Source organism: Musca domestica, unplaced genomic scaffold (genome assembly GCF_030504385.1).
Source record: "Musca domestica strain aabys unplaced genomic scaffold, Musca_domestica.polishedcontigs.V.1.1 15, whole genome shotgun sequence".
Lineage (NCBI taxonomy): Eukaryota > Metazoa > Arthropoda > Insecta > Diptera > Muscidae > Musca > Musca domestica.
The window spans coordinates 16,961,011-16,985,496 of record NW_026712207.1 but is presented as its reverse complement, the minus strand read 5'-3'; the positions used below and the strand labels follow the sequence as shown (position 1 = coordinate 16,985,496).

The following is a 24,486-nucleotide window of genomic DNA, read 5'->3' as shown; positions in this document are numbered from 1 at the left end:
AAAAATGCTTTCAAATGTTTGTTTAACCTTTTACCATGTGGTTTGTGTGTCCTTTCGCATTTAACATTTCATAATTGGAATGTTATAACATGTGTATGTGTGTATGTTATGTATCTGCAAATAGTATCTCCCATTTCGAAATGCTTAAATGCTTTATGGCGAATACGTTGGTATTTGAGCCTGGGTGTTCGCATGTTACATAGTGGGAGTAGGTCAAAGACCTAAATACCCCATTGGGAGTGGTGAGGGGATAATTTGCTTACGCATTTGTAACACACCAGAGATGGAAAACTATGGCATTTTGTATTTTACATACATACTTTCCTTTTAGTTTTCCGATGTGGGAATGGTGTTCAAATAAATATATTGTGCTGATTCTGGAACACAACTTATGGTCTTAACTCAAAAAATATATTGTGTGTCTACACCTCTACGCGTGCCTTCTCTTCTCTTCCCTTGCCTTGCCAAGAGCTGCAAGCCTATTTGCATATTTCCATTTCTAACAAGCCCTCCATATTTTGTACACATTCATATGTTTTCCTGCCTCTTGTATGCCATTTAGGTCATGTTCGCATTCTCGGCCAATATTCAAGGCATAGCAAACGATGTGCTTATCCTTTGTCATTGGGTTTGTCCTGGCTTTTTGTTGAAGTATGTAGATAATTTTATGAATCTATGCCTCGACATATTTTCACTGTCACCACCACCACATGTTTGGCCTTAGTCTGTAACGCAAACTGTGGACGGCAATAAAAGCCATTAAAATTGGGTTAACTATTATGACCCAGTTAATATTTTTAATTAAAATGGAATTTGTCTCGGTTTAAAAATAAAAAAAAGAAAATTAAGGAACAATTTCTGTCTTCACAATTTAAATGTCTTTATACCCGACATCACACTGTGCTACAGGATATTATGTCTTTGTGCATTTGTTTGGAACATGGAGAAGGAGGCGATAAAGATCCATAGTTATGTGCGAGGTTTATGTATTTTTAATTGAAACAAAGGCACATTTATATAAAAAATTAACAAAACTTATATTTGGTTTTGAGAGAAAAACAAGAACTGAAAAAAATTATAATTTCAAAAAAAGAAGTATTTTCTTGGCAATTTAAAATTCAAAGAAGAAGTGATGTAAGTTTACAAGTACAAACATTGTAAAACAGTTACTTTTGAGGAGATTCATAGAATTACTTTGTAACTCGATTTATGGATGTCCGTCCGCCGGTATATCCAAGTATTTTTTTGAACAAAATGTAGGTCACATTTATAGTCGATTTATATAAAATTTTACACAGGTCTTTTGTTTGACCAAAGAACGAATAATGTGATAACTGGATATGATCTGGATACAGCTTATATACATATATAGTGTCGTTTGTCCTAATCGGATGAATATTCGTAGTCGGTTTTGTAGTGAGTATATTAGCTGGGTTCTTAACTAAGAAGCCTTCACCACGTGAGGACTCGTCCAGCTACATTTGTTGGCTTCAAAATACTGTTTTCAATATTCTTTGATAAGTTCGGTCTGGACAAGAATATGAATAATGTGAGATCTTACAATCATTGTTAGGGTGCAGCGTATAAAATAGAGACTCGAGGTAGCTTAATCTGAAAATGCTGCAACAGTATACCTATCTCTCTCCAAGATTGGTGCAGTGAAAGCTTACCTAAAATTTCCCCATTCATGGAAGGATTCGAAATGGAAATGGATTTGACCACAAATTTCAAATCAGCTGGTATTTATTTTCAGGCGCATTAATATTCTTCAGCATCGCCCTTCGTCATTTTCCAAATGGATTTAATTGAACACATGGGGAACACATTTACGCTGGCACGGCGTTTCGAATGTGAACCACTTAACTCAACACTTGAATTCTCTGATATTTTATATCCTTCGAACGCACATTGACACAGTCCTCGTGTGGATGCACCAAAATGCGGAAGAGTAGAATTACCAAGAGGGGAATGAGAGCTGCCGCATTAAATGTGATAGCCAGACCAAAAGAACGGGCTGAGGGTTGGATGTGTAAAATGTACAGTTGGTTCTATTGATGATGTCCCAGCGAGGCACAATACTTCATATTTTGTGCGCCGGGCAAAGTGACTCACTAACTGACTGAATGAGTGATGGTTACACCCTCAAAAAACACACACACACAGACACATAAAAGGAAAAAAACACCACCCGTTTTAAGGATTTGTATGCATTCAAGTATTTTTGTGTTATTGTTGTAATGTTGTGGTTGTCCTTACTATGGCTGTTCCCGGCCTCAACGCTCCGAAAAAAATTAAATTTTTGTGAATTACACCAATAATAAAAACAACAAAAGTGACTTTGTTCGAAAGGATGATTTAAAAACCATATAAGGACACACATATATTCAATGATTGCTGGAGTTATGCTTAACGTCATTCATTCATACGTCTGCAGGACACTCTTTTAGGGGTGAGTGCGTTTTTTTTCTTCTGTGCCTTTTCAAAGGCTGAATGCATGTCGGAAAAGGTCTCGTGGCATTTGCAACATTCATTCATTCGAGCATTCAGTCATTTGGTTTTTCAATAAAACCCCCGAATAAACAAAACCCCCTGAGCGGAAGACATAATCTTTCCAGGGTGATTGATATTCGAAGGATTATGTTTTTACAATTAATATGTGGAGTTTTTTCTTAGGGTGAGTGCGCAGAGTGTGACTACGATTTTCGGCGACAGAGGCGTAGGATTATTTTTTGTTTTCTACTTTCGACGTGTTATATTCCATTGAGAGGTTCTTCGTAAAACAGGGATAATGTGGAGGGTCTCTAATCCATGGTGAGAAGGGAATATAAAAGTTCTACCCCTTAGGGTGCAAAAATAATTCAAATTTGCAATTTGTTATTCGAAAAGTGTATATTTACACGAAATAGCAGGACAAATCAACGGAGAGCCTTGTTTACAATTTGACGTTTTTTAAACGTTTAACATTTTAAAAGCAATTAATTGAAGCGTAAGTTTGATTTTCTATCTGAAGTTACGAAAAGATTCGCACTGGCATTAGCATTATTCCCAGGATGTTTGGATTAAAAAATGAGATATGGCGGTCCACGTTCAGATATAGCCGGCAAATTACGGTACCTGCTGAAGTTCGGTTACCATATCTGCTGTAATTTGACATTTCGAGTTCTAAATAAGAAGCTTGCCACCTTGTAGAAAATACACAATGCTGCTTTTTGGTATAGCCCACTAATAGCTCCTGTCCCTAATTTTAAACCAAATCAAATTTAATTTGAAATTTTGAGTATTCATCTCAAAAGATATTTAACGTTGATGGTGGCTTCATCAATTTATATTATAATTTTATGGACTTTGAGGATAGCCGATCTTGCCATAGATCAAATTTTTACATGGTGGAGGCATAAAACTGTTGACCCAACTTAACTCCGTTTAACTTCTTTATTTCACCCAGACTTATAGCAAGGCCACTTGGAAGTTTTCAAAATTCTGGCTCCAGTCAAGAGTCTTTAGCCTTCGATTACAAGACAAAGTAGAACAATTGTAGTCTATAAAGTAAGAGGTTTGAGCCGACTTATTTTCTCAGCATAAATATTGAAAATTCAATACTCTTTACAATTTTTTTGTTTATTTATCCAATTAATAGGGAATCAATTTTTTTATTACCACTCGAAAATCACTGCACCCAAATATCTATCCATTGATGGCGAAGAAGCTGTGAGTGTTCCCATTAAACTGTCAATTCGACTAATTGATTCTAATTCTAACGAACGAAGAGATCATCGAACAGAGGGAAAGATCAATTAGAAATTTTTGAATCTCAAATTGAACCTCAAAACTGGAAGTATACCCTTGTCACTCAAAGCGCAAAATGAAACAAAAAAAGAAACAGATGCCGCAGCTTCACAACAACAGCATTCTGTCGAAAAGTAAACAATCGAAATAGAATGGAATGGAATTTGCTGCGGGTAGTTTCGTGAAGCACATCAAACGGAAGCGTGATGTGAAACGCATCTTCCACTTGGTGCAGATGAAAGAAGTGTCCAGAGTGGAGGCAGTGATATGAAGAGATTACATTAAACAGACATGATTGACTAACCATCAGCATCCCATTTTTCTCTGTCTCTCTCTCTCACTTTGTACACACTCCACTTTCCTAGATATCTTCCTCAATGCTTTTTTGTACAGCAAGATTCCAGGCGGATAGGGAAATCATTATTTCCTTTTTTGGTATTCATTTATTTGGTTATACCTTTTCGACATTTGTTTAGAATTCTGATGGGCTTTTTTCGTCACATTCATAACGAAATGCCCCAGGACCTTAACCTTGTCAACACCTTCATGGTGCTCGACGGTCATGCTGAAGTGCTGGTTTCCAGATGATGTAGGGGTGGGGATAAAGGTGTTGGTGGTTGAAAACCAAGCAGCCTTACCCAATTCGAAATGCCGTATTCCAAAGTTCATCTGGTTGTTTGCCTTTAGCACCGGATATTGAGTTTTCAAAATACACCGTCGCGTTTGTTCGCTCGTTCGTTTGCCTCTACTCAGTAATCGGCTGGAAGAAGTAAACATTCTATCTGCCCCGTTGCTGTAAAGTTAATGGTATTTTTTTGTTTCATATATTTTTTCTAATAAATTTCTAATGATTTATAAGAACCAACTCAAGCGAAAAAGAAGATATTGAAATTGAAGGTACGTGCGTTTGTGGGAGAGGGGGTGGTTTTGAATAGTATCACATGTTGGATGTGTTGTAAGGATATATAAAACAGTACACATCTGTTTGCTTATTCTTGATGAAAGTTATGAACAATTTTGTAGGAAAGGGCACAAGATATTTAACTTAAAATAGTTTTTAGTATTTTTTATAAAACTTGACAAAACTTAAAGCAAAAAGTACGATATGGTACATATTAGTGGTGTTATTTTAGTGGCTGTTTTTGAATTTTAAAATCTTGGAAGAGATTCTCCATCGGTGTGGATGTTTAAAAAATACAAAACGTAACAGGTAGTACAAAATCGGACAAAGCTAAAATCTTTAATCTGTTTTAGTTATATTTTTCAACCGAATGAGAGTTTGTGTTCCATAAATCTAAGAAACATCTAGCAATAAACTGTCTATATAGACATAGTCTCCATATAACTGTACCCCTAACATTCGGTTTTTATGGTATTTGGAGTTCATAATGGATATTACCTTCACTGACTGAAAATTGCTTATACAGGGTGAGATGAAAAAACTGTCACCAAGTTCAGACAGCCGTCATTTTTAAGCCCCTTGTCCGACAGCTGTTAAAATTATTCCAGTGACAGCTCATTATATTGTTTACAAGCGTACAAAAGCATTTTGGTCAGAATTTTCCAGAAAAAAAGTTATTCGTGATTGAATTCAAGCTTGATAGCGTTATTTATTTATATTTGGCTGGAAAACCACAAGTGGCTATCGTTAGAGCACTCCAGCATTTAAATGTGAATAAATCTTTTGTGTCTTGTACTATCGCTCGTTACCGTGATACTCGTAGCGTAGCCTGACGTCAAGGAAGTGGACAAAAGAAAACAGCAACATCAAGAACTTACACCGCAACAGAAAGAAAATAGACTCAAAAGAGCTAAAGAGTTGCTTCGCTTGGCCGAAAGTAGTGAACTGCTGAATTTGGTTTTCTCCGATGAGAAAACATTCGTTGTTTGTAAACAACCAAAATTATCGTGTTTACTTGCCAAAGAGGTCAGCTGAAAATGTGCACCTTCGGTTGGCCACCAGAACTCAAGCGGCGGCCATGGTGTTGGTGTGGGCCGCCATAACAGCCGATGGTCGCTCTCCGTTCGTATTAATTGACATCATCAGAATAAATACCGAATATTATCGCGAAAATATTGTGGAGGGTGTATTAAAGCCTTGGGCACGCAAACAGTTTGGCCTCCGACCTTGGACATTCCAACAGGACTCAGCAGCATCGCACTCAGCAGAATGGTTACAAAATGAGGTTCCTCGCTTCATTTCTAGCGCACAATGGCCACCAAAATCTTCGGATACCAATCCGTTTGAGTATTGTGTCTGGAGTTTTTTGGAAAACCAGGTTGGCACTAAAAAATGCTAAAGTGTAGATCACCTCAAGCAAGCGCTTCGCCGGGAATGGGCCAAAATACCGCAGAGTAACATTCTGGCAGCGACGATGATGGTGTCATTGGCCGTTTGAAGTCCATAATTCGTGCCAAAGGTGACCAAATCGAACAAATCTAAACTTATTTTAAAATTGTTAATACTATTTCCGACATTTTTTGCTTTTATTCAATATAATTTAAAAAAAATCAAAATTATGGCGTTTGACTTTGTTGCAGTCTTTTTAGCTCACCCTGTATATATCATTTGATACGTCCAAAATTTGTCTCATCGAAAACATCTCATCTCTGGCCATTATCTCTTCCCGCTCTCCCAAGTTCGTTCAAACGGAATTTTCAAATTTATTTCCTTATTGCACTGCAAGTTCACTGAACTTTTGTTCTACCACGTTTTTTCAATACCCAAAAAAAATAAATAAATAAATCAATAAGAAACCGTTGTTATTCCATCGAAGTGCAGGGAATTGAATTATTTGTTTTATTTAATTCCTATTTTAATTCCTAAGTTTCCCACAGTTTTAATTGAGCGTAAATTAAAACTCCAAATGCCCTTATATCGGTTGCTTTGACCAGCCGCATGACCGGCAAATAAATGACAAAAAATTAATGTCCCATTTTATGAGATGATAGCTAGAAGAAATTGTTACTTTTTTGGGAACTGAAATCCATTAATCAATGATGGACTAAAGAAACAAATTGACGAAGAGAGCGAGAGAGAAATAAAAGTGACAGATGGAGTTATAGGGGAGTCTTATCGACATGTCAATGTATTGGGATGAGGGTTTTTGTTAGGGACTTTTAAGGTATGAGGGTTTAATATTTAATATTAATTTTGTAACTCATATTTGTTTCGTAATCGCATTGTCATTAGGCGCATCGTAAAAGTCACTGTTGTGTCTTTGGAAATATGAGATTCGTTTATCCTTTTCCTAACAGCGAGTAGCTGAGTTGATGGGTGGTTTTCTCTCTCCTTTACACTTTGAGGTCGAAAGAAGTCGTGGTGAGCACAAGGTGACGACTGTGAAAATTGGCGTCATTGCATCATATGTCCTTGTCCCTCCACGGATCCACCTCCAATGTCCATTTTTACACCTAGTCCGTTAATATTGAATACTTATTAAACCACATTAGAACGAGGAACATTTGCTTGATCATGATTGTGTACTATTTGACATCCGAAACCCTACATAGTTTTAATATTCCAACTTGGTGTACGGGACACAAAGTAACAAATTAACCAAGTTGGAATTGTTGCTTTCGTGTAATCCAATTAATGTAGGTAGCATCAATAAAATTGAAATAATGAAGATGGTTGTTGCCAGAAGAAATAATAAAGGCCCGAACAAAGCGGAAAAACGAAGTACAACAAAACAAAAACTAAAGGAGCTGAATAACCAATCATTCGTCTAACAATCCGACACACACATACACACAGCCAGACGGACAACAAATGAGAAATTTTATGAACTAAACAAAAAAAGGGACAACAAAACTACCATTGATTATAAAAAGGAAACTCAGTGAACACGAAACAGTCAAAAGGAGTAGTTGCCCTTTCTGTGGGATTCTAACGTTGGCCATGTAACACGATGCAGAATGCCATCAGAAAAACTTAGGAGCGGAAGGAAAAACAAATGAACAACTGTTGCCCAAAGGATCAACAACTTTTAACAGGCCGGGCATTGAAAAGGCAAAAGGGGGAAGTTAAGGTCTATTGTTATTTCAATAAAGATTTCCCAAACAGAGAACAGGCATCAAAGCTCTGAATTAGTGCAGCAACGCACCGGGGTATTGTCCAGCTTCATTCATTGTGCTTATTCTCATAATCATCCATATGAATGAGTTTGACAGAGATTCATCTTTGTAGTGAAACGCCATTGTGCTGGGAAGGAAAATGAAAAAGTCTATGCATTTTTATAGGAAAATAATTTTTGTAAATCTATTGAAATTATTGTTCAGTATTTGTTGTCTTGTTTACGTTAATGGATCTGTACTTGGTATTAAGCCACTCAGTAATTGCTTGGATCTCAGTCTGAGGGACAGCAAAGTTAGGCATATCGATTTTCGGTTCTGCGAGTGTAAGATCTAGTGACCTTGAGTTTGAACCATCCATAGGCTTTTGTATTAGACCATCATCAGTCCCCTGGCCACTATCTGGTATTAACGATTCACAATTGATCTGAATTTGTACAGGGTGCCATTGAACTATTATATTGCTATATAATTATCCATAGCTGTTAACAAGAAAACAGGTTCCTCTGTTAGGTTTTTTTTACTTTGGTATTTTATAGTGCCAACCTTGCTTTCCAAAATACTCCAGACAACGGATTGGTATCCGGAGATTTTGGTGGCCATTGTGCGCTGGAAATTTTGTAACCATTCTTGGGTGGCGCGTGCTGAGGGCGATGGTGCAGAGTCCTGTTGGAATGTGCAAGGTCTGCGGCCAGAATGTTCGCGTGCCCAAGGCTTTACTACACCCTCGAGAATATTTTCGCGATAATATTCGGCATTTATTCTGATGCCACGGTCGATTAATACGAGCGGAAAGCGACCATCGGCTGTTATGGCGGCCCACACCATCACCATGGCCGGCGCTTGAATTCTGCTACCTTTGGTTCACATTTTCAGCTGATATCTTTGGCAAGTAAACGCGATCATTTTGTTTGTTTACAAACTTCTGGATAACGAATGTTTTCTCAGCGGAGAAAACCAACTTGGGCAGTTCACCACTTTTGGTCAAGCGAAGCAGCTTTTCAGTTCTTTTGAGTCTATTTTCTTTCTGTTGCGGTGTAAGTTCTTGCAATTTATGGAATTTCAATGGTTTTACCTCGAGCTCATTTTTCAATATTTGCCGAATGGAATATTGCGATATGTTAAGCTCACGAGCCATTCACTGTCAAAGTAGTAAAATTCTATAATTTTTTTGTTATGTTTTTTTTTTTTTCAATAATTTTCTATACCCTTACGACTATATTATTTTCCCTGCTAACCTTCTATTAAATTTTCCGGGTCCCTTGAAAATGGTAATCGATATGTTTCACATTTCTATTGTTTAATTGCAGGAAACAATTATTTGGATCACAAAATAATGTGGGCGTAGATTCCCTTTAAGGCCACTTCATATCCCAAAATGTAATCTCAACATTTGATGTTCTTTTTTTCACAATCTAAACATTTATTCAAACATTTCATAGCCCTCCTTTTGTATTGGTTGAAACCCAATCAAGGAGCAAAAACATAACTTTTTAATTTAATTTTCAAAAATTTATTTGGGTTCTTTTTGTCCGAATTGTTGTTCGTGGAGGACTGCTGGCATACGGGTTGTCCATGTGGCCGAACAGGGCGAGACAAAGTCATGAAGGCAAGTATTGCATTCAGTAGTTTATTTTATTCTCAAATTTCATTTTGGGGGATTGTTTCATTTTTGTCAATTTCCAATGGCAATAAAAAATTATTGAAGTCATTCTTTTGGAACAAATTTCCCCCATCTATGAAGCTGATAACGTACGTCTCATAGAATGTATTGAAATTGAAAACAAATTAGATAGATAGAGAAACAACACTAACAAAAGGAATAATTCAGATCCCTTTCAAAAGTATGGAGTCTGGGTCTTTTGTGTGCTCTGGCATTTCGAACACACAAAGTGTCTGCGTCCGAGCCCCTGCCTATTGATTGCTGTCACTTGTTTGATTTATGATCTCAATTTTATATAGTGAAATTTAATAACAAGATTCTATTTTTGTTGTGGGTGACCACCGGACTCGAACAACATTGGGAAATTTTCTAAATATTGTGTCCTGTGAATTCTTTTGATAGGCAATGAGAATTATGTCAATTGTTGAACTTCCGAGAAATCATGACTTTAGGAATGAATGATGTTCGTATTAAAATTTTTTCCAAGGGGGAATATATAATGAAGAAAATGTTGGGATATGTATTTTGGTTTAAAAAATAATAACAAGTGGAAAAGCAATGCACAATTCTTAATACAGGACTAAACTCCAAAAATATTTAATAAAAATCTGTAATTTTGCCTTAAAAAAGTTCTGCATATCTATATCCAAATGCCCCATAATATGTCTGCTCATTCTACGAAATTTTGTTGGTGTCATATTTCAGCATTTTTTTCACATCACTTCTGCGTGGAAAATCTTTATCCTTACTCGTGACCCTGAAAAATTACTTTGTATGGCGCACAACACGCACGACAGTCGTAAAAATGTTCTAAAACTGTAGTTAATGAACTAATTACTTAATCCTCACGTAATTTTTAGCATTTTGCTTACGCGGCCATTTTAGACCTACAGAAAATATCATAAAAATGATAAAAATCTTAGTTTGTCCTTTCGTGTTGTTGGATAACTCCATTCGAGTCGAGTTGAATGAGAATGTTGGAAGGTAGTATCTAAATGTCAACTTTAAAAATGGAAAATAAATGGTCCTGGGAGTGTAAAGTATTCGCAAGGAATTGAAATCCATCTCAGTTGAGCTCAACTCCGTTTTTAAAATACATTCTTCAATTAATTAGCGTGTAAATGTCAGAATAAAGAACAAATGTAACTTTAAAGGCTCGGCCATAGGGACCCTTATAACATTGACTAATGTAAATATAGATAAAAGCATTTTCTCGCTCTTTAATTTAAAAAAACACAAATCAGGATTTGATGAAAATACAAAAATCTTTTTCTCCTACCAAAATGTTGCAATGTACGTCCACTTTTTGAAACAGCTACCTCTGATTTTTGGTATTTCGAAGGACATATTAACTCCTCTGTAATATATTCAATATACATATATTATGTAAAGGAACTCCAGATTTTAGGGATCTTGAGGGCGGTCAATGTGGCCGTGAAGCAATTTTTTACATGCCGGAATAATAAAAAAAGTTGTTCGGGACCATTGTCGCCGAAAAAAGAGAAACCGAGATGGAGAATGTAATCCAAAACACCGATCGTAAAAAACTGCAACCAACTTCAGACTGCTGTCATTTATAAGCCACTAGTCCGACAGCTGTTAAAATTATACCAGTGACAGCTCATTATATTATTTAAAGGCGTACAAAGGCATTTTGGTGAGAATTTTCCAGAAAAAAAGTTATTCGTGATGGAATTCAAGCGTTCTTTATAATTGGCTGGAAAAGCACAAGTGGCTATCGTTAGAGCAGTCTAGCATTTAAATGTGAACAAATCTTTTGTGTCTCCTACCATCGCTCGTTATCGTGATACTGGTAGCGTAGCCAGACGTCAAGGAAGTGGACGGAAGAAAACAGCAACATCAGCAGAAATGGTTCGAAAAGTAAAGAAGCGACTTGATTGAAACCCGCGTCGCTATCCTAAAGAGCTGCTTCGCTTGGCCAAAAGTGGTGAACTGCCGAATTTGGTTGAGATGAGAAAACATTCGTTGTCCAGCAGTTTGTAAGCAAACAAAATTATCGTGTTTACTTGCCAAAGAGGTCAGCTGAAAATGTGCACTTTCGGTTGGTCACTAGAACTCAAGCGCCGGCCATGGTGATGGTGTGGGCCGCCATAACACCCGATAGTCGTTCTCCGCTCGTATTAATCGACCGAGCCATCAGAAAAAATGCCGATCAATATCGCGAAAATATTCTGGAGGGTGTATAGAAGCCTTGGACACGCAAACCTTGGACATTCCAACAGGACTCAGCACGCTCCACCCAAGAATGGTTACAAAATGAGGTTCCTCGCTTCATTTCCAGCGCATAATGGCCACCAAAATCTCCGGATACCAATCCGTTTGAGTATTGTGTCTGGAGTATTTTGAAAAACCAGGCTGGCACTAAAAAATACGAAAGTGTCGATCACCTCAAGCAAGCTTTTCGCCGGGAATGGGTCAAAATACCGCACAGCAAAATTTGGGCAGCGTGTGACGGTTTCATTGGGCGTTTGAAGGCCATATTTCGTGCCGAAGGTGACCAGTTCGAACAAATCTAAACTTATTCTAAAAGTTGATGCTATTTCCGAAATTTTTTGCTTTCATTCAATAAATTAAAACAAAAAATGATAATAAAATAAAAATTATGGCATTTGACTTTGTTGTATTTTTTTATGTCACAGGGTGAGCTGGTCAATAAATTTGATAGAGGCGTATGTGGATAGACACACTGAAATTTAGAAAATTGTCTTAGTAAATGAACATCTTTTGCAAACAAAATCCGCTAATTTTTGGGAATGAGAATATAACAGATTTGATTTTTTTAGGATTAACAGACGAAACCTGTATCCTATTAGACATATGGCTATGCTTTGTTTCTTTTTTGTTGTCCTAAAATATATTCTTCTCTGCCAATAGATTTATTCGTCTCATTGAGAAGTGGGCGGCATGACCGACTTTGTCTCTTCCCACTTGTTGTGGAAACACCTCCATTGTTTAACTTTTACTTTTCCATTTCGTGGCAAATGCTATTAAATGTTGTGCCACATATCGTTTGCAACTCGAAACTGTCTATGGAAATCTGTTACGACCCACTTGGTTCTGTGCCTCATCGTAATCTTGCAATTTTAAGGATTCATAATCGAAACGAAGGAAACGAGAAGCTCTAAACGAAACGGAAATGTGTTCCAAATACTAAACGATGTTGGCAAAGGAAACCAATCTGCAAAGAAGTTTTCATTTGGAAAATAAACCAGAGTGCGATGGAACGTAGGCGGGGGAGGTAAGGTACCAAAGTTTTTGGACACATACAAAATATATCCAGTTTGCCGATTTATGCACACACCACAACAAACAGCCAGACGGTAGAAGTGTGCTAAAATTTAATAACGCGGAACTGCATATTTGAACAGATCCCCACACGGGGAGGAGTAAAAGGGTAGAGGTTTATGGAGTGCCAGGCAGTGGTAGACCAAAGGAAAGCCTTTCTGTTCCGCAATGAGTCAATGAAGTGCAAACACATTGGATTTTAATGCTATTGGTTTGGCTTTTCCCGCACATCCATTAATGGCTGAGAGCAATATCCTGTGTGAACCTTAGAAATAGCAGCGTAAAGAAGGTGGGTGTGGGCGTTTTATTTTTGAGGTGTGGTTCTTATCAAGCATTTGAAAATGCAATTTCTGGAGGATAACAAGAATAAAATCCTAAAGCGTGAAAACAAGCAATGGCATTTAAATGTGTATGTGTGCGTCGGCTGTATGATTATGATATGCCCAAGAGATTATGTCTCAATCTATTCCAGCTCCATTGTGGTCAGAGTTCGATGACCAATAAATACCGTTTTAATGCCCTCCACTCTATTCTCGGCTTATCGCTGAAATGTCACTTCATTTTAGATGATTCCTGCTGCCATTTAACTTCATTTGATGTTGACTTTTTATGGATCCCACAGGATAGTTACGTTACAAGGGATAGCGTTTCAATGATGTGCACTATAGGATGATTTCTCCCCAACCCCTTTCGCGCTCGGGAGTGGTTGATACTTGAAATGAAGCTGTTTGACATTTACTATTTCCGTTTGCCAAGTTCATATCGAATGACCGGACCATCAATGACAACCATCACTGCCAGCCAGTCACCCAGCCGACATAGCATCTTTAGCATCAACTTGGCAGCCACAAGCCCAAACACACATAGACACATACGTACTCAAGTAAATGTAAATGGCGGCCTAGTTTTCCACGCTGAGTCATGGCTCGCTGGGAAAGTGGGGGGTTAGAGCTTAGCACATGGCCGAAGATATTTGGCAAACGGAAGGAGGGCAGGAGGATAAACATAATTTTGTTTATCAACTTGTAAATGTTGAAATTGCAAAGACCTCGCACTGTTTATTGAACTCTGAGTGTGTCTCGAGTGGGGTGACCATTTCGGAATAAAGAACTGCATGTCGTTTGTTTGCAGAAAAATTGTTATTAAATTACTGAGATTTTGCAAAATTTTACTTGAAAAATTTACTCAGTAAGAATTGTTCAGTAACATCAGCTGATTGAAAATTAGCTGTTTTGTGACCGATGCAAAAATTTTTATAAATGTAAGGTAATTAATTATATTTTAGATAATAGGCATCCAAACTAATTTTTCATTCTATAGATTTCAATTTTTATTCCATTTCCTCAACAAAATTAAAATGTAAGACCAATGATTGCGAAAATAATCGTAAGTTAAATTTTCAATTAATTAAAAGTGAAAAAGCGGTAAATTCGGCCGGGCCGAATTACCGTTATTTTGGGGTCTATACGAAGACGTGGACCTGCAATTTTGTATCACAGGCACAGGACAGTACCCATTACGAAGTGCAAATACGAAATTTTAACTATTCCGGTGAATAATGCACCTAAAATTATCAAAATACCGAATATCGGGAGGTACCGATATTAAAGGGCTATATGAAGACATGCTTAGACAATCTTCTGTCACAGGCTGTAGTTCTCATTAGGAACTTCAAATACGAAATCTGAAACATTTCCCGTAAATAAAGTCGCTAAAATCATAAAAATGCCGAATATCGGGAGGTACCGATACCAAGCTGTAGTACCCATTACGAACTATCATAACGAAATTCGAAACAATTCCGGTGAAAAAAATTATCAAAATAATACCGAATATAGGGAAGTAGCGATATTTAGGGGCTAATAGAAGACGTGGACCTTCATAGCCAATTTTCCGTCACTGGCTGTAGAACCCGGTACGAATTGCAAATACGAAATGAAATAATTCCAGTAAATAATACCGCTAAAATCCTGAAAGTACCGAATATAGGGAGGTACCGTTATATGGAGGATATACGAAAACGTGGACCGACATGTACCATTTACGAACTGAACCTGCCTACTGGGAAAATATGCATACATGCAAAATGTTAGCCTTCTATCTCAATTCGTTCGAGGGATAGCGTGATTACAACAGACAGACGGACATCGCTAAATCGTCTTAGAATTTTAAGCAGATCCAGAATATATATACTTTGTAGGGTCTACCATGAATATTTCGAGGAGTTACAAACGGAATGACAAAGCTAATATACCCTCCATAGAATGGTGGAGGGCATCAAAACAAAATTTTCAATGTGGCTGAAACCATCAGAATATTGAACATCTGGAGGAAGCTGTACCAATCGAGAGCTACAATTTTGTGGGGTTTATACCAAACAGTGATCAGAGAAATTTACTACCAGTAATTCTAAATTTTAAATTAAATCTGGGTAATTGGAATTTGTGACTGGAATCTTAAAAATGCCGAAAATCAGGAGGTATCATTATATGGGGCTATACTCATTCGTGGTCCTATATCGGACTTTTTAAATGCTGAATGTCTTAGGAGTACTTAATGACATAATTTTCTTAGACTTGTGACCTCTATCTTGATTTCCGATTAATAAATGGAGTAAAGCGTTAAGTACTCCTAAAATATTTGGTATTGATAAGGTCCTAGGATCACGTATTGTTTATTTTATGAAAATTTAATTAATTTATTTAAAAAAAATATCATGTCTCAGATTAGCGCGAAATTTGTCTCTAACCACTTTTTTAAGTCATCATCTGAATTGTGTATCCAAAATATGGAATTCGGGCACCTCATGCTTTGGCATTGCAATAATAAGGCCCATAATCTGATGTGTGTGTGTATGCTGAGAAATATACTTGAGATTATAAGAATTCCTAGGGAGCACGATTGTCGGAATGGGTTGTTTGTGATATCCTTTATGACAGCAGTTATGTGAAACTACTGGCATTGTTGGCTGTGGTACCGACTTTTCCTGATTGTAGCTGAATATATCTCTCAGTGTGTGTCTGTGAGCAATGTACATAAATACGTATGTATGTAAATTTCTTGAATTCCTCATCTTATGATTACAATGACAACCATGTTCATAACATGCTTCATAAGCAAATAAATGTACCACGTGTGAGCTGTGCAAACACAGGGTGTGCCCACAAGACCTTCTCCCTCCATCTCTTGGCGTTCGTCCGTCATGCTCATGCTTATGGTTGAGGGTGGTGGGGTATAACCAATTAAATGGCCTTTGTTGTGGCTGTTTTATCCCGTTATCAAATTAATATCTGTATAGACTTCCTGCTACAGAGAGTGGGAGAGAAAACGAAGGAAGAGTCCTGCATGGTGGTTGCATTTTCAGCAACTGTTGCGAATTTTTATGGCCTTTCGAAATTTTTATTTGATTTTCATTGTTTTTGTTGGCAAGCGATGACGATGATGATGTTCTTGCTGTGCGAGTCCGTTAGGGTGGTGGTGGTGATGGTGGAAGCTGATATCCTTTTGCAGTCTTGTCCAAATTACTGGCAATTACTTTGATTATTGTTGTATCTGGTATGTGAGAACAAGCGTTCGGGTGTGTGTGTGTGTGTGTGGGTGTTTGCAGTACATTTCACAGATTTGATTAATGGGCTTCCAAGTGGAGCTTTGTTGTTTTGGCACACGCTCCAGAACAATGTAAAGTCATATCAAAAGGGTGGAAATTTATAATTGCTCCCACTTTGGATGGGGTTGGGGTAAATGAAATTGGGGTAAAAGGAATTAGGTCACAACAAACTGATTGATTTTATCTGAAAAAAAGAGGAATTTTCCAAATGGATGTCGTGATGAAAATAAAAAGGCTTTAATAACATAATTTGCACAAAAAGACAATTGCAATTTACATTTGAATGGAGATTTAATGGTTGTCTGGATGCCGCACTTTTTGATTCATTCACGCACATACAAACATACGTTCATGCATGCCAGTCCCACGCCTATGCTGCGGCATATTAAGCTACCCATTCTAACGAACATCAACAAAAGCGTTTTCTTAAGTGATTGTTTGGGTCGCAGCAAAGAATGGAGGACAGTAGCTACTCGGACGCATTCTTTTTAGCAATTCCAAGCAATTGTTCGAATGTCAGCCAGCCAGCCAACGGCTGCATCAGCCGTAATTGAGCTAATGAAAATAGTAACTTGATAACTTTTGCTTTTCTGTTGCGGGCTATCTGGATGTGATCATTAGAAGGGACATTGTATTTTCTCTGAATCCAATTCGAGCCGAACGAGCTGAGGTGGAACTTTTTTGGGGGTTAAAATTTGAACTGTTATTGAAATTGAGGTCCTTGTTTTTGAAATCTACATTTTATATATATATATATATTTATTTTTTATTTATTTTATTATATATAATTTTAAATTTAAGTCTTTCATAAATATTATGCACCGTGTCGATGTCTTCTCGAAGAAAGTCTCAGCAAAGATTACAATGTAATAATTTTATTCCATTGTGTTATCCAGCAAACTAAATTGAATTGTTTGTTATAGGCACGGCCTCAGCTATGCTATCTGCGTCTGACGACGTTGATGCTGTTTTTCACATTCTCTAGTCCCATTGTCCAGCATACGAAACCCAGCTCGAATACAAAGATCTCTAAATAGAGATTAATAATTCTGAATATTCGCCGTTTACACGCATCCGTTGAAGACAACGAATAATGCGACTATAAATATAAATAAAGTAACACAATTACTTTAGAATGTAAAAAATGCAGCTCGATCATCTTGAGATACACTGTCAAGAAAAAACTGCTGCACATCTAGTTTTAATGGTGGGGAGCAACAGCAAAAGATTTAAAAAAAGTCCACTCATGAAAAAAATTGGAATGTGTTGAAGTGGAATTCGGAACAATATGAAAAATAAAATCCATATTACACTCGAATGATAATTTAAAAATTTAAAATATAATTTAAAATCTCCTTAATCTCTCCTTTCTTCTTAAATCTCACCTATCTTAATATCAGATCATAGATCTGCTAGCTTTCAATAGAGAGTGGTTCGCGAGCGGGATTGCTCGAAAAGAGAGTTTATATGGGTTTACTCTTCGCTCTTTTTTGTGTGGGACTGACATAAATATTACAACGTGCCAGATTTGGACTATATCGACAACTTCCTATGCTATACAGGGTGAGATGAAAAAACTGCAACCAACTTCAGACTGCTGTCATTTCTAAGCCACTCGTCCGACAGCTATTTAGATTATTCCAATGATCCCAACTCATCAAGTTGCGGAAAAAAGAAGTCGTTTGCTCACGACGTCTTTGTAGAAAAAAGGTCCGACAACTCCTCCAGCGAAAGCAGCACACACTTTAAGCGTGTGTAATGGCTCTTCGCAGGTTACACGCGGATTTTCAGTGCCCCAGATTCGTAATTTTTTCTTATTTACGTACCCTCTATGATGGAAATAGGCCTTGAGCGTATGTTAGACTCCAGGGTCTGCCATCTTTTGTTGTGCCAGTCTCTTCGAGGCGAGCGGCTAAACTTCGCAGTGTTTCACCAGTAGGCGTTGGACGGCCAGGAAATCTGCGACGAAATTTTACGAAATGTTTTTACTACCAATTGTCCTCCAATCGTTGCAATTTGAATGGGTCCCTGGGTTCGTTACCATTTTTAATGTTCAACTGCATTCAATTTCCCTAAGCAACTAATATTCTCTCAGTGCCTTGTTGGACTTTGCTTAATACATTGGACCGTCAACAGATCTCACTTGGGGAGAGAAGTTCATTGACTCTTTCCCTCTGATGTTCAGCAATTCATTCAATTGTTAAAAAAATTGGTTGAATGGCTAGATGTGGATGATTGGATGTGCTACATACATTCAAACATACAAACATACATGCGTACACACATAGTTTCACTTACAGCAGCTGCCCACACAAATTACAATTTAAGATTTATAACAGCAACAACAACACCAACAAAAACAATGTACATCCATCCATCTACAGCATAATGTTCCTCTTGTCAGCTTTTTATGTTCGCTTTTAAAGCTTGAACTCAACAGCAATTTACACTTCGCACGCATCCAGCTCTTAGGAACGAAAGCCCATTATTGAGTGCATTTGAATGGTCGGGCTTTTAGCTTCTTTGGATAGGCTTGGTGACAGACCGACCGACCATAAGTGGTTTCTGACATATTTAATTAAAGAAGTGGTCAATAAAAATAATATGAGTGTAGGGGGCGAGGGTGAGGGGAGGAGAGGAGGAATGTACAAATATCAACGAATCTTATGTATCCATTTGACGATTACATGGAAAGTTACAGAATGTTGTAAGCAATAATGCAATTTGACTCCCTCAGGACAATATACTGCCAACGATCGCCTACTTAACTGCAAAACACTAGTTATGGTTTTGTTATAAACATTTTATTATAAAAAGCCAAATCTACTTTAACCTTCGTAATGATCTGATTTCCCTACTCCAAGTTTTTCAAATTCCAAATTGATTATCATCTGCCCCCAAATGCTCACACGAAGGCTTATAATCTCTATATGTCATGAATTTGATTAAAGTATTAAAAAAAGAAAACAAAATGAAATAGATTTCCATTACTTCACCGCTTTGATTCCCTTTTCCCCTCTGAATCTTCGACATGCCACAATGATTATGCGTTTTAACAGAAGACATTTATTTGGCTTATAAATTAAGTAAGTGACCGACAAAAGAATTCATAAAAGAAACCCAAGAAATGGATCATCCATGCCTTCCATACCCATCAAGCTCCGGCATGCGTCAAAATTCACCAGAAAAACAAAGCAACAATCTTTGGAATTTAAATTGCTCCACAATATTCATGAGAGTGATTTTGATTTGTATGTCGGCGAACCAGAGACGAATGAGATGAGGAGCGCTTGACAGGATGACTGTTAATTGTTAGTTTCCCGCATAGACTGTTGTAAACCATTTTTCTTTGGATGATCTTCGTCTAATTCACACATATCCCGAAACGATAGACACCAAATTATGGGAGTCATGCAAATTGAATTGAATTCTTTGTTCTTTATTGAGGATTTCCGTTAGAGTGTTCAGTGCGGGCATTGTTGTTTTGTTTATTTTTGTAACAAATTGTTTCCTTATTTCAAATGGTGTCTTGGGTGTCGTTGAGAGTTCAACGATAGATCAACGATTGATTACAATTCACAATGGGATCTTCATGTGTTGCACATTGTCATCACATTGTTGTCAACTTTGAGCTGTCCGGAGGTCGTGAGATTCCATAACTTTGGGTAACTCCTTGTTCTACTTTACATGCCACGGAGATTTTCTTTCGGTATTCCATGTACGACTGGCGTTCACACATATAATTAAAATTTCACACAGGGGTAATTTTGTAGACGGCTTCGGAATGTGTGACTTGCTTGACAGTGTCAAAACGCTTTTGCACAATTCTATGACACGCCGTTGGAGAATGTCTCTCATTTTATATTTAAAAAATTTCGATCGAAAGTAATTTTTGTTCCAGCCAATGGCTGTGGCTATCCTGTCAGTCCTGCTGTTGAACTATGTTGCTAACGGAACCCATGCTGATGATCGGTATCTGAAAAGCTAGCACTCAAGATGGGAGGAATGCCTCATGGGTTTTAGACAATCATAGTGATATCGGTCTGTATGATTAACCTTTGGGAACATATTTGCCAGGCTCCACATTTCTCGTTTCTAAGGATTCGGGGTCGCTAAAAGAGGTGGGCGGGTGTCATGTTTTGACACGCATCCATCTATAGTCGCTATTGACAATATTGTGACGCAGTGCTCTCTACTTTGCCCTCTTACTCTTGGAATGCTAAACGAACTGACAATAACAATAACCAGAATTCCTCTTAGGACCACTCAACGTTTTGTTGCTAAACGTGACACAAATTCTTTTATATATTTTTTGGGTTTTGGAGCTATTAAGCCGTTGCCCACAATTTACTCATAATGATTTCAGTGCGGAAACACTTCACATGGCTTTATACCTTCTCCCATGGTACAATAATTGCAAGATATTCTTATTCCAAGAATATCCATCTCGGCATTTTTCTCTCACTTACCTTGTCACATTTAACTGATTTGTGTTTATTATTTAAAATTTAATAAAAAAAGATCATAAAAAAATATTTCACTATGTTTTTTACAAATAAATTTTATAGCTTTTGATGCAGAACAGCTCCTCTATAACGGATGGTCAAACTGCCAAAATCCCTTTTCCACTCATTTGGTTTTATTTTCCGTTAACCAACACTAATTTCATTTCTTCTCTGAACACACCTTCGTTCCATTCTATAGCAGAAACGACGGCAACCCTAGCATGCCATTCTCTCTCACACGAATGAGAGAGAAACAAAAAACATGAAATTCTGCCCACTGAGAAAACAATGCCCCCTCTGCATCGTTGCCAACTTCGGCGTTGCCATCTGCAGTTTGCTTGCCTACACACACATCATCATTATCATTTCAATTTGTATTCGAACGCGGACGGTGACGTTTGCTATTGACGGAGAACGAACGAACGTACAACAGAGAAACACAATGCAAATAAAGAGTCCATAATTTCAATTAAATATAATCAAGCAAAGTAAAGAAAAAAATAATAATAAGTGCAAATCAACTTGTGAAGCAACGAACGTTTTGCTACTTTTCGTTATGAAAAGGAATATCTTGGAAACAAGTTGTGAAGTGGCCGAATAATTTCAGTTCAGTTTTTGTGTGTGCGTATGTCTACTGTGTGAAGTGAAAAGTGTCCTATGTAGCAGCCAAAAATTGATAGAAGAAGAAGAAGAAAAAAGGCGCAGTCAGTCAGCCAGTCTTTGTCGTTGACTGAGCTCAAGAATTTGCCAAGTTAAGAAAAAGCAATAACAACAACTCTAAACTTTACCAGACCATCGCCAGCGAGCAAACAAGTAAATTTTATATTGTCTCACAACACATCCTGTTTAATCAAGTAAAGTGTTTGTTGTCGTTTCTCGTTTTTGAATTCTGATTTCGTGTTGGCAAAATCGATTTAAAGATGGAATTTTATACTTTTCTTCCAAAATAAAAGCAGAGCAAAGCAGAAAAGCAAGCGAGTTGTGTTAATGTGTTCGTCGTTAGTCGGTGTATGTGACTTGTGCATGTGTAACTACTACATAATAGAATAATAAAAGCAGCAGTACCCCAACAACAACAGCAACAACAAAAATACTACTGTGTCGACAAACAACAACAACAAGAAAATCATAACGACAAAATAAATCACTGTACTGTTGTGAGCGAGTGCGAGTGTTTGAATGTGAATTCTTGTTTTTTTTCTCTGACGATGATGAAGATAATAATAACGTCGATGATGTTTGTGGTGGGCAATGTGTGTTAGTTAGTGAGGAAACCATACAAAATTCACAAATGCCACAATAACAATAAAAAAACAAATAATCAGCCGCAATAGAGGAGAAAAGCTAAACAGCCTTACTTACGCCAGCTTCTCCTTGCCCCGCTATCTCGTCAATGGAATAGGAAAAAGAAACAACAACAACAATTTGTGTAACTGCGTGAAAATAAATAATAATACCAACTAAAAATTACAACAATAATAAAAAGTGTTTAATAACCAGGCAAACAACGAAAACCCCCACACATTTACGGAAAAGCCGAGTGAGAGAGCGATAGAGGAGAAAATAAATAAAACAAATAATACTACAAAACAAAAATAAAAACAAAGCAAGTGAAAGTTTCGTCGCCCATAAAAATATAAATATTTTTCGTCAAATTTTATTGGAAAATACCAATTGCTGTAAAAATTATCAAATCTCAACATCGTTTCTATGTGCCAAAAAGGATAAGGAATTCCCACGCAAATTTGAATAAAAAAGGTGAGTGAGTGAGTGTGGGCTTTTTGTGATTCTTCTTCTTCCACTTCTTCTTCGCTGGGAATATTTCCTCTGGCCCGTTTTGAGAGCGTGCAGCAACGCCTTGATTATCGGAAAAAATGGAAAATTGACCTTTGTTTTCTTTGTTGCAAATTTTTGTCGGTCGTTTTGCTGCTCTCCGTTCTTGTCATCATCATTCAACGCCACCGCCGTCGACGTCGTGATTTGCGCTCTTCCTTTTTCCCAGTTTATTTTTGCGCCCTTTTCCTCTTTTTGTATTTGCTTTTGGTGTGGCATGTTTGTGTGTATGTTTGTGAATAAGGGCGCTCCTTTTTTCCTGCCATCCTTTTTGGGCTTGTCATTCGCATAGCACACGAAACGCAGCGAAGAAGTTAGGTGCGTTCGTTGTTTTGTTTTCATTTTCTCTTTCGCCAATTGTGGCAACTTGATTTCTTTTTTTCCTGTCCATTCGTATTTGCTCGTTTTGTGTCGTGTGTTTGATTTGTGTTGTTGTGCGCGGTGGTAGTGGTTGCATTTCTCTTTGTGGCAGGCATTTGTGGGAGCCAATGTTGCCAATTTGCAAAAATCAAAGCGTAATTAAATCAATTGATTGAGATTGGCGCTTTTTCTTCTTGTTTTTGAATAAAAAGTAATCAATGTGGACTTTTTTGATACTCATGAACTATTCTTCAAATTTGATGTGATATCTTCCCAATCCTACTTTTTAGGAAAGAATCATATTCTATTGGAGTCACCTAAAATCAGAAAATTAGCCCCATCATGGTACGTTTACATTGTGTGGCATTCAATTCCATTGAACATACTAACCCTATACTAACAGAACCCTATACTAACAGAAAATACAAATTTTATTTTTATACCCTAAAAACTAAAAAGCTTGTAACACCTTGAAATATTGTTCACAGACCCATGATGTTACATATCGATTTTCCTATTTTTGAGATCTGAGTCGATCTAGCTATGTGTGTCCGTCCACCTGCCCGTCTGTCCATGTTCATTTGTTATGGGCCGATCCAGACGAATTTTTGGGTGGAGTTAAGGTTTGGGTCACAATATTGTTGATTTTGCAGTCGCTTTATGATTTGCTAACTATAAGCCAATCTATGAATGAGGTTAGATTTTTGAAAGGACAGAGGCCTACCTTTTTGGGTGATCATCGGATGATGTTTAGCGAGTGAAACTTTTGTGTGAAAAATATATACATTTCTATTCAAGCGCGAACATTTCTACCGCTGAAAGTAGCTTCCCGGCAAAATAGCAAATGAATGACTTTTACGATGATGCTTATTCTGTAGATAACCCTTCTGCATGAAAATGTGCCATAATTTCAAAAATTAAATGGACCATGAAACATGCATAGGCATGAAATACATGGAATGTTTTTTTGTCGGTTGCAAATCTAATGAAAATATTCCATATTCATCTAATTTGAGACTGGGCGTTTTAAAATACTAAAAATGAGGGGTACCTATCCATCTAAAATTCCTACTAATTTGAGATGCATTTTGCATCAATGGAGTCGGCTACGTTTTGAAATAGCTCTGAGGAATTTGGCTGCATTTCAAGGATTCATATCAATATGTAGATGCGAAATGAATATCATAACTACTTTAAGCAATTACTTAATTAGCGCTTCAAAAATATTTAATATCAGGTTATTTGATTGATTTTACCAGATTATTTGTCTACCGAATGGCCACTTGAAGGGTCATTCTTGTTTTTCATTGGAACCCTTGCCGTAATGTAGAGTTATTTGAATGTGCCCCAAA

The 24,486-nt window shown here is 37.3% G+C and overlaps 1 protein-coding gene and 1 long non-coding RNA gene across 2 annotated transcripts in view; one reads left to right on the top strand and one right to left on the bottom strand.

The window, feature by feature from the left end:
• Nucleotides 1–21,055, bottom strand: part of LOC109611813 (uncharacterized) — a 39,317-nt gene extending 18,262 nt beyond the window's left edge. Inside the window, exon 1 of the long non-coding RNA XR_009341762.1 lies at nucleotides 20,906–21,055. This is a non-coding gene — a long non-coding RNA (uncharacterized LOC109611813). The remainder of the gene's footprint in view (nucleotides 1–20,905) is intronic.
• Nucleotides 21,056–21,295: 240 nt separating this feature from the next.
• The window catches only part of LOC101889049 (phosphatidylinositol 4-kinase beta), a 143,694-nt gene continuing 140,503 nt past the window's right edge, over nucleotides 21,296–24,486 (top strand). Inside the window, exon 1 of the mRNA XM_005178588.3 lies at nucleotides 21,296–22,699. The gene's annotated coding sequence lies outside the window, so the exon portion shown is untranslated. The remainder of the gene's footprint in view (nucleotides 22,700–24,486) is intronic.